Raw genomic sequence first — 12487 nt, forward strand, 5'->3', positions numbered from 1 at the left:
CATGTATTCCACATTTTGGGAGTTTTCAGAATGAGTGGATTTATTTCTGTGATTGTTGCCGCTGATTGATATGTGAAAATAAATAACCAGATAATGCTTACTGTCTGAGAAAACTATAACATTTTAATAAGTACTTACTTATGTTTTATACAGAGCCAGATTTAAGGTTTGATTGTATTTAAATTACAAGAAAAAACTTGAGATTCTATAAGCGACTCTCAAACTTTTTTGGTAACGGGACCGCTTAGAAACACCACATGTTTCATAGGAACCTTAAAATGAATAAAACCTGGGTTTTATGTTCATTATTAAGTTTTAATCGATTTATGAATATCATACAAAAAAATCATTATACACTTCTGACTTCTACAGACAATACAGGGTTTTCACTTAAAATTTTACGTTTTAAGAACCAATTTGGATGCCTTTAAAATCTAATTGGACGTTTAACTAATCAAATTGGACGTTTAACTAATCAAATTGAACGTTTACCTAATCAAATTGGATGTTTAACTAAGTAAATTGGACGTTAAACTAGTCAAATTTGACGTTTAATTAAAAAAAATTGTCGTTTAACTAATTAAATTGGACGTTTAACTAATCAAATTGGTCGTTTAACTAATCAAATTAGACGTTTAACTAACTAAATTGGACGTTCGACTGATAAAATTGGACGTTTTACAAAAATAATCAAATTTCTTCTTTCATCCTTCTTTTGACAACTCTATGCCTCACTTCCATACATTAGGGTTGAAACCAGGACTCCATTGTGTACTGCCAGTTTAGCTTTCGCTGATGGGGTTGGAATTACATTTTTTAAGACTCCACCTGCAAGACACATAAGGTGGCTTGGTGGGTCTTTGCAAAAAAGTCAATTATGTTAATATGAATTTTTAAATGAATGTTTATATGTGTTTATACATATGTAAATACAGTAACCCCCCTATAACGTTGACGGGTACCGCGTTGTCGAAGAAAAGTTATAAGAAGTTAATGTTTTAAATTGTATTTTTACATTCAAACCAGCCGAAATAACTGATATGAGCCATTATTATATTAAAATACAATTTAAAAACATTTATCCTCTATAACGTTCTCTCCGATAACGTAGTATTTATTTCAACGTTAAAGGGGGGTTGACTGTATATATTTAACAAATAAATATTTATTTTTATTTTATTATATCGCACCCCTAGGTCAAAAGAGTATCAACTCAAAATAACTGTTTTTTCAGGAGAGACGAAAAACTTATAGTGATGTCGTCTTATGTAATACAAGTTTCCTGTTTTCTTTTATGAATGGACAATGCATACTTAAGAATATTTACATTAAAACATTTCATTGTAATTAACTAACCAACCATTACGCCGCTTCCCCGAAGGGGTAGGCAGAGAGAATCGAACTCTTTTATTCACCAAAAGGAATATGTAGTGCTATATACTGAATAATTTTTAAGATATTGACAAATCGGATAAATTGATATATGGTATGCGTCTTCGTTTGTAGAATCTGAATAAGTGACTGTCTAAAAAATCATAATTTTTGAGTCGATACAGTTTTGATCTAGGTGCGCGATATAGATTGATTTAAAACCGCCAATTCAAGCATAAGTCGAAAATATATCACGATATAATTTTCATTACCATTTTCACTCACCTTTTATACAGCTTCCGGTTATAACATCTGTTTGTAACATCCTGTAGACTGCAGAGTATACCAGTCGGAAGTCGGCATGTTATATTGAATTAGTTTACGAGTATGAACAGTGCATGCGAGAAGCTACTAGGCACAAAGAAGTAGAGAGACTTCAGAGCGTTCTGTTACTACTTCTGATCATTGAATGATCGCTCTAACGCAGTGGTTCTTAACCTGGGTTCGATGAAACCCCAGGGGTTTGGTGAGTCAGTCTCCCGGGTTCGGCGGAGGTCAAAACACTCACCCGACTTAGGGCGCTTGTGCAATACAGGAATTTACCGTCCGGCAGTCCGATTAGCTTGGCTTGGATTGGCTTGTGCTTTTGGCCGTCTTTCTTCGGATCAGTGCGTGATCACGGTGCGTTAATTCGATCACGCTAAACTGTCGTAGTCGCTTTTATTTTTAAAAACCGGACGGCCGGACGGTAAAATTCCGTGTAGTGCACGAACGCTCTTATTGTACGATATTACTTTATCCATTAGATCTAGCACATTATTTGAAAGTAATATATCAATCTAGCAATAAAATAAATACAAGAGCTCAAACGCTAAAACAATGCACGCACTTTGCATTGTATTTTTTTAATGGGATGGGACTTCAAGTACGTCATAACAAATGTACTAGATATATTGTCATAAAGTGTCGTCATTTCGAAATGTGCATTATTTTGTTTTTGTTTTTGTCTGAAAATCATGTAATAATGGTTTTGTTCTTTGTTTTTAATGATTTTGTTCATTTTATACACCTATGCGTAAATACGAGTATATATGTACCTGTGTTTTGATTTTTTTAAAATCATGTTTTAGTATAGAATACCACACCAATCTATTTACCTTTGCAAACAATCTTCCCTTTTTCCAAATTCATGCATCTCCTCATACATACTCGCCGATTATTCCATTTGCGGCACACTCGTTTGAGAGAACGCATTTCGACTGAATTCAGCCTAATTTCGTGCTTCTTTTGCTAACACCGCTTCCATACATTTACAGAGTTGGAACCAGGACTCCATCGTATTCTTCCAGTTAAGCTTTCGCTGAAAGGTTTTTATTTGCTAAAACTGAATTCCGTACGCAATCCACTTTGTTCCCAGCATTCAGAGGGAAGATTAGATCACTGGCGATGGCAACACTGCGCTTCGCAATAACGATAATTTAAAGTAATCAATGTGTGATCACTAGACGATCAGCGGATGTGATCGAACATGGCCCAAGACGCCGAGAACAGAGTTTGGGTATATGGGTTACCTGCAACTGCGGATGCCGCGTTCCACTAACTTATGACTCGAGAGAGTGCAGAAAGTACCTACGCGATCTCGTGCTCATTTTCCTTTGATTGAAGATCAATAAATTATCGATAATATCCACATTTACTTGAGCGACCATCTGACTGAAGTGTACAGAATCTATACGAATAAAAATGCATATGCTATTCATATTTTTAGAATTTTTTTGTGGTTAGTCATTTTAAGGCCCAGATTTCAAGCGTTCAAATCAGAATGTCCTTACGCTCGATTTTTAAAAGAATCTATTTGGATAATCTTTTGAAGAATCTTTTTTTGTTTTTTAGAATAAGAAATTATATATATATATATATATATATATATATATATATATATATATATATATATATATATATATATATATATATATATATATATGTTATGGACGAAGTCAGTTTGTGCCAACTTTGTGAATTCTTCAAGGAAGACGAAATAGATGCCGCAAAGGCAATCTTAATAACCTACGTGCCTGCTGCACAAACCAGAAGAGTGGGCGAAGGTAAGAAGAAACGTAATATCAACGATATTATTAAAATTCTGAGAGAGACAGACCCAGATACTCTGCCCAAATTCGCTGTGCTAAACATCAATAGACTGCCTCCCATCACGTTTGACTATATCGATGTGAGTTCTCTACTTAGAGAGTTAACATATCTTAAGAACGAAATCCATAAGTTAAACATTGAAACGCCAAAGAATTCGGAATCGATCCAATCTCTGAAATGTGAAGTGGCAGAAATTAAACGTCAACATAACGTAAACGACCACCATAATGTAGGTAGGAGACAGCATGAAAAATTCATACCGAACAAAGAGATAACGCCATCTGTGAACAGCGACCCAAAGCCACCAACGCTCTATAGCGAAATAGTTGGAAATGAATTGACAGATGTCACTAAAAACAAAACTCAAAATGTAAATAATATTACTGAATCTTCTAGCCAGTGGACAATCGTTAAAAATGCAAAGAGTAAAAATAACTCCAATAATAACGATAATAAACGCCCAAAATTCAAAAATAAAAACGCCATACGAGGCAGTAATGTCTCGTCTGGGCTTAAGGCAATAGAAAATGTTAAATATTTAGTGGTATCGAGATTAAGTCTAGAAACGAATTGTGAGATGATCATTGACTTTCTGAAAACAAAAGATGTGGACGTTCATAAATGTGAGGAGTTACAAACAAAATCGGGTGATTATAAGACTTTTAAAATAGGAGTTCCTGAATCCATGTATAGTACCACACTAAACGGAGATATTTGGCCACAGTACTCTTTTGTACGACGATTTTTTTATAGCGAAAAAAAAAAACTAATATTTCATCATGAACAATTCCATTAGAATATGTTCCTACAACTGTAAATCAGTACATCGCATAGCACCGGGTATACACGAAATTTGCAACAATGTTGACATTCTTCTCCTACAAGAAACCTGGTTGATGAAGGACGACTTAAACTTCCTGAATAGTATCCACGAGGAGTTTCTGGCCACTGGAACATCAGCAATGAACTCTTCCGAGGAAATAATCCAGGGAAGACCACACGGAGGCGTAGCCATACTGGTAAGGAAGCAAATTGCTAATGTAACTATTATCGAATGTGGTGACGATCGGATGGCGGCAATAACCATACAACATAGCCACGGAGTCACTCTATTGGTAAATGTTTATATGCCAGTATGTTGCAACGAAAACCTGCCTGTCTTTGTGGACATCTTGAGCCGAGTTACAGCTATCGTAGATGAAACTCAAGTGAATGAGTTAATTTGTATGGGAGATTTCAATGCGCCCATACACAGTAGATTCATGGAGGAATTAGATGCCTTTTCTCAGGAAAACGAGTATAGTATCTATGACGTGAAAAAACTCGACATCAGCTCCTTTACGTTCTTCAGTGAGGCGCATAATACTACCTCTTGGTTGGACCATTGTATAATATCCAGTACGCTCGAACAGCGGATCACAAATATCCATATTGACGACAACCAACAGATGTCCGACCATTTTCCACTACACATACAAGTGGAGATGAAGTGTAAATATACATCTAAAAGTAATACTCAAATAAATGAGGAAAAAATTAATTGGAACAAATACAGTCAAATACAACTGAAGAAATACCACGATAAGACAGAGTCGCTCTTTAAGAAAATAATAATTCCTTACGAAGCTTTAACATGTGAACAGTGTATAAACCCACATCATAAATTCATTATTAAAGAATTTTACGAAAGTACGATAAAAGCTATGCGAAATGCCGCACAACTTGCATTTAAAGTGAATGCAGGGGGGCCCAAAAGCGGAAAACAAAATTCAGGAAACATTCCAGGATGGAATGAGCAAGTAAAACAAAGCCATATTAATGCACGAAATGCCTTCAAAGCGTGGCTCATAGAGGGAAAACCGTCTACAGGACCAGTTGCCCAGAGGAGAGCGGAAACGCGAAGTATTTTCAAAACAAATCTACGCACGGTGGTGAAGAATAAAAAAACAGATGCAAGCCGATATATTGGCAAAGAATATGCTTACTGCTGATTTCAAAATGTTCTGGAAACAAACAAATAAAATGAGATCGTCCAAAGCTACAAGACCCACAGAAATTGATAACATAACGGGTGACGGAAAAATCAGCGAACTATGGAAAGCCCACTTCAGTTCAATGTATGAGAAAACAGGAAGTGCGGAAAATTGTAATATTTACAATAATAATGCTAACAATATGCATCCACTGAGTCCCTGCATTATACAAGTGAAGGAAATCCAGACTGCCATTAGGTCACTGAAATGTAATAAAGCCGCCGGAGGAGACGAAATTTGTGCTGAGTACCTTAGATATGCTAGCGCGAGAATACACGTACTGTGGGCGCTAGCTTTCACAGCAATGTTCCGGCACTCGTTCATACCTGAGTCTCTGTGTACGTCAATAATTATACCTATTGCAAAAAATCCTATGGGAAATTTAACAGAAAAAGAAAATTACAGGCCAATAGCGATTTTCCACCATGGCGGCAAAAACCATAGAAAACATAATGATGGAGAAAGCTGTTGAAAACCTAAAAACGACCGACAACCAATTTGGTTTTAAAAAAGGATCGGGAACGGACACAGCTGTCTTCGCTGTTAAAAATACTATAAATATATATGTGCGCCGAAATACGCCAGTATATGCCTGTTTTATGGATCTCAGGAAAGCATATGATACAGTAGTACATCACATTTTGGAAGAAAAAATACAAAAATCAATTGAATGTCCTACGACGAAATGCATGTTAAAAAACTGGAACGAAAATCTCATTTATAGAGTAAAATGGGGGACCGAAACCTCAACTCCGTTTAAAGCTCAGCGAGGACTCAAACAAGGTGGAATCACATCTCCTAGCCTATTTAACCTTTACGTGGATGCATTACATGATAGGTTAAACCAAGTAAATGCGGGATGCTCCATAGGAGGAGGGAGAGTGAATGCCATCTCATACGCCGATGATATGGTCCTGATGGCACCATCGATAGCTGGCCTACGTAAACTTATTGCCATTTGTGAATGTTATGCCACAGAAAACGGCCTAGAGTACAACGCCAAAAAATGTGAGCTTGTGGTATTTAAACCCAAAAATTACTCATTAAAGGTACCGCCCATAACTATAAATGGACAAGAAGTTAAGCGGGTAAGTAGCTTCAAGTATTTGGGACATATCCTACAGGAGAACTGTGCGGATGATGAGGACATCAAGCGCCAGTATCGTGCTCATTGCGTGCGGTCCAATATGCTGACACGCCGCTTTGCCCACTGCTCCGCGCAGGTAAAAAATAGACTGTTCCAAGTGTTGTGTACGCAGCAATACGGCAGCGAGCTATGGTGTAAGGTTACACAACGAAGCTTAAAGAGCATGAAAATATGCTACAATAACGGCTACAGAGCTTTAATGAAGTTACCCCGACACTGCAGCGCGAGTGGTATGTTTGCCACAGCACGCCTACCACATTGGGATGGCCTGTTAAGGCACCGAGTGGCAGGCTTCCGGGAGAGGCTGATGAAGAGCTCCAACCTCATCATAAAGCGGCTTGTGGAGCACAGATGGGGGCTGGACATGTGGCGGCACTGGAGCGCAGTGCTGCGTTTGCCAGCGAGCTAATTTTCGTCTACATCTCTCCAAATTTATTATTATTTTTATTTTTATTTTTATTTTTATTTTATTTTATTTTTATTTTTTAATATTTCTTTCAATTTCTTATTTCCTTCTTATTTCTAATTTCATTGTTTAAATAAAATGTTGTAAAACATATATGGCTGACTAAGTATTGCACCCACCACTTAGTCAAGCTGGAATAAAGAGTTAAAAAAAAAAAAAAAAAAAATATATATATATATATATATATATATATATATATATATATATATATACATATATATATATATATATATAAATATATATATATATATATATATATATATATATATATATATATATATATATATATAATATATATATATATATATATATATATATATATATATATATATATATGTATATATATATATATATATATATATATATATATATATATATATATATATATATATATATATATATATATATATATATTTATATAAATATATATATATATATATATATATATATATATATATATATATATATATTTATATAAATATATATATATATATATATATATATATATATATATATATATATTTATATAAATATATATATATATATATATATATATATATATATATATATATATATATATATATATATATATAGGACTGGTACCTGAAGCGGAGGGCTGATCACCTTTTCTTCATGTGTAAACAATCAAGATAACACTGCGTTTATATGACGCAGTGCCCTATGCACCATCGGGTGCGGATAAGGGTTTAAAAATATATATATAAATATATATATAAATATATATATATATATATATATATATATATATATATATATATATATATATATATATATATATATATATATATATATATATATATATATATATATATATATATATATATATATATATATATATATATAAATATTTGTATATATATATATACACACACATATATATATATATATATATATATATATATATATATATATATATATATATATATACCCACCACATAAAACCGATGAGATGTTATCTTGATCGTAATATATAGTGAATTTTTTCAAATCGGCTCCGAATTCTGGAAGATGTATAACACCTACCCTAGGCAACTAGAACCTGCTTCAAACACTTGTTCACAAAATCTGGACTATCTCCAATTACAGGAGTTATTTTCATATTATTTTTTGACGTCTCATCAAAGATGAAGAAGAATAAACCAGCCTATGACGGTCGTCAGCCCCGCAAATGCCCAGACTTCCATATTCTTCTACATCTCTGATGAGACGCTTTGAAATTTTAGTTTGTAATTCAATTCAAACCCTTATCCGCACCCCAATGATGCATAGGGCACTGCATTATATAAACACAGTGCTATCTTGATCGTTAACGCACGAAGGAAAGGTGATCAGCCCTTTGCTTCAGGTTACAGTCCAGGGTAATATTGAATAAATTTTAGAGTGAAAAAATCACTTTAATTTATTGGCCCCCCCCCCTGGGAATCGAACCCGGGACCTCCAGAATGGTAGCCGAGCGTGCTGACCATTACACTACGGAGGCGGATAATTGGTGGACATTTTGTAATATATGAGTATATATTAATTATTACAAAATAATATTTTTTGACATCTCGTCAAAGATGAAGAAGAATAAGGAAGTCTGGGCATTTACGGGGCTGACGACCGTCATAGGCTGGTTTAAATTATCACTTTACACACGTGCAACATTCACCAATTCTACCCATTATTGACAACCACACTACTCAATATATATATTTATAAATTACCTAACGTCCAAGTGACTCTGAAATCTAGCTACGGCTTATGCAACACCGTTTATCATGTCCCTACTCAGGCTTCAACTTTATAAGTTTCATAGCCTATGTTACTCGTGAGTGGATTAACTCTTTATGTTTAAAATAACTATAATTTCATGTAATTCATGAGTGAAAATTCTAGGCAAAAAAGGGCATTTACGGGGCTGACGACCGTCATAGGCTGGTTCAATTGATCACTTTACACACTTGTAACATTCACCAACTCTACCCATTATTGACAACCACACTACTCATATTCTTGGAAATTCTATATATATGAACCAATTTAGAAACATTGTTCTTGAATCACTAGAATTTCACTACAGACATCTATTGGTGAGATGAAGAAAATGTCAAAAAATAATATGAAAAATAACTCCTGTAATTGGAGATAATCCAGATTTGTGAACAAGTATTTGGACACACTCAAAATGTTGTAAATCACTAAATAAATTGAAAAAATCTAATTTCGCATTTCAGCAGGTTCTAGTCGCCTAGAGTAGGTGTTATATATCGTCCAGCATTCGTAGCCAAATTGAACAAATTCACTATATATTACGATCAAGATAACATCGCATCGGTTTTATGTGGTGCCTTGTTGTACCACTTATGATTACCATAGGGTCATGTAGAAGAATGCAACACGCTGTGCATTTTCGATTTAGTAGTACCTGTTTATTTTTTATCACCCGATTTCTTATTTTGGTCACAAGTGGCATGTGTGTGTTTGTGTGTGTGATGGTATGCTGTTACATTAAAAGTGAATAGTTCTGGCCGTAGCGTGTGAATGCGAATTGATCATGCGCTGGTGTGGGTGCTCCACAGGTGTATTGCGAGTGTGTTGGTGGGTGTAATGTAACACAGGTGAGCTGTGCTGGTGTGCGTGAGGCGGGAGTGCCCTGCGCCGATGTTATGCTGGAAACGAGGAATGTCAAACTTTTTTTAATGGGCTCCTGACGCTGAATTTTCTGTTTTCAGCTTCCTTTTTGTAATGAGTATAATACAGGGGATGAGGACCGGCTAAATATATTTTTTTGTGTGAATTTTTCGTCGCTAGATCAAATATTATCAGGACTTATGTCAGTAAATATGGTTATTGATTGGCATTACTTAGGTATTTGACATATATCGCTTATTTGATTCAACAATGATGTAATTACACCTTTTTTTAAAAAACAAGTTAAACATGTCAAAATTTGTGGAAAAACTATTTACTTCGGGAGAAACATGGACAGAATTGATTTTGTGGTGAAATGCTGCGAGATGGCGTGAGTGACATTGTAGAATTGAGTCAAATGGCGCCATTTCTGTTGCTACAACGTCTGAATGGCATCTCCTGTAATATTTATAAAAGTTTAATTACGTCATTGTTGCAACAGTGACGTAATATGTAGGTTACACCTACACATGTAGGTGATCATATTACAGTAGTAATCATATTTTTATCTTAATCGTTATATATGAAGGAAAGAAGCCCAGTTCTGCGTTTTAGTTACCTACCACTAGTATGATTTTGAATGAAAGTTATCTCCTTCTTATGTGCATGTCATGTCAAGTCCCCCTGAGGTCAACTATCACTTGAGAGTAATTGTCCTTGCTTGGGCAGCTCTAAACAGCGTCTCGACGGTTCTGATGAATAATATAAACAAGTGACGAATGATGTAAAGAATGTAATGAAAGTGAACAAGTAATGAATGTTATAAATAAGTGAAAAATCACATGTTACAACTAACTATCCGTCAAGCCCCTTTCCCACAAGGGTAGGCAGAAAGGAAAGAATGCTGCACAAATCTGTCTTTGCAAACAATCATTGTCTATTCCACATTCATGCATCTCCTCGGACATCTTCTTCTAACCTTTATCCACACCCAATGGTGCATAGGGTACTGCATCATTTAAACGCAGTGTTATCTTGCTCGTTAAATATACGAAGGAAAGGTGATCAGCCTTGCACTTCAGGTACTACTTTCAGTCTGATATTAAATCAATATTAGACGGGAAAATCACGTATATTTATTTTGACCCTCTTGGGAATCGAACCCGAGACCTCCAGCAAGGTAGCCTATCGAGCCACTACACTATGGAGGTGGACTTCGTACATACCCGCCGATTATTCCTTATATTACTATTATTGTTAGTACTATCCCAAGAGCAACAGGTGGAGGCACAAACAGATTCTGAAGATCTATATAAAGAAGAAAATTAACACTATTATTACTGGGAACTGGTTTATTGTTATCAATTTCCTCGGTGCCCGCGCCACAGTTTGGTCTGCTCGTGCCAGAAGCAATTCTTAATTTTATCGAGGCCATCGCTTCATGGGGCTCGAGACTTGTCCCGCGGTAGTGTGGCGCTCTCCGTCCGCCGCTGCGCACGTATCTAGCCGTCCGTCTTGGCGCGCGAACCGCCGGCCATTTCTCCACAACGTCCAATCGCTCGATCCGCAATTCCGACTAACCGCCTCCCATTGGTCGAGAAACCGAACGCGCCATTTGACAGGAACGCCGACCGTTCTCTGATCGTCTTTTAACACTCTTAGTGACCTTTTCGCCCGCCGAAAACATTCATAGTGACTGCAGTTCAAAATACTGTTAAATTATTTGGTGTTTCTTCGTTTTTTTTTCAGTGAAATAGTTGAAAGAATTAACCGAATTCCTTGGAATAACTCTGTATTGGTGAGTCTTACTTGTGTCCTTTTACTTTTGTTGTGTTTACGTCTTCAAGGACCTGAACCCGTTTTCATTCTAAGGACCTATTTTAGTAAATACAATACACATACAGATTCATACAAAAAGGTATAGCTGACATTTTGCAAGGAAATCTTGCGGGAACACGACAGAGAAATAATGTTCTACTACTTTCTTTAGCGCAAATAATGATATACCCATTTTATTTTTTATACAAGTAAGTACCTACTTACTAAACCCTAGCGATTTTTAAAACCGTGGTTATGTAGGTACCTAAATAATAGATTTTAAGAAAAATTTAACGGTTTTATTTTATTTAGAAGCAGATATATCGTAAATATTTTTCGTACTTCTCCTTCTAGCTCATTTTTCCACCCGATGGTGCATAGGGCACTGCATCGTATCGATGCAATGTTTTCTTGAAAGTTGTATACATACATGGCAAGGTAATCAGTCCTACGCCTCAGGTACTAAATGTCCAAATCATTGTACACAAATTTTGGGGTTGTCTGCACTTATTAGTTATTTACATTGATAATCTCAACAGGGATGAAAAAGGATCTGGAAGTCTGAGAATTTAAAAGGCTTCCGACCTGTCTATGCTGGTTTAAGTGATGACTTTATACATGTGTAATATTTATACATTCTATCCATGATTGACAACCACACTACTGATTTATATATATTGAAGTACATACAATAGAAAAGTCTTATTTTCCATTAATGATTTTTTTCCAAGATATATTATTTTATAGACGTCCCATTTATTTTTTATTGATTTCTTTTTACAATACATATTTAAATAATAATAAATAGTTGGTAAATATACAATACATTTCAAATATAACGTTTCTACCCCTCTAATAAATTAGATA

The 12487-nt window shown here is 35.2% G+C and overlaps 1 protein-coding gene across 1 annotated transcript in view; it reads left to right on the forward strand.

Moving 5' to 3' along the window:
- The first annotated feature begins 11266 nt into the window (after positions 1–11266).
- Positions 11267–12487, forward strand: part of LOC148307094 (uncharacterized) — a 64301-nt gene continuing 63080 nt past the window's right edge. The window contains exon 1 of the mRNA XM_088263948.1: positions 11267–11600. The gene's annotated coding sequence lies outside the window, so the exon portion shown is untranslated. The remainder of the gene's footprint in view (positions 11601–12487) is intronic.

Source organism: Brachycentrus maculatus, unplaced genomic scaffold, assembly GCF_059751285.1.
Source record: "Brachycentrus maculatus isolate JH-2025_06_01 unplaced genomic scaffold, ASM5975128v1 h1tg000210l, whole genome shotgun sequence".
NCBI lineage: Eukaryota > Metazoa > Arthropoda > Insecta > Trichoptera > Brachycentridae > Brachycentrus > Brachycentrus maculatus.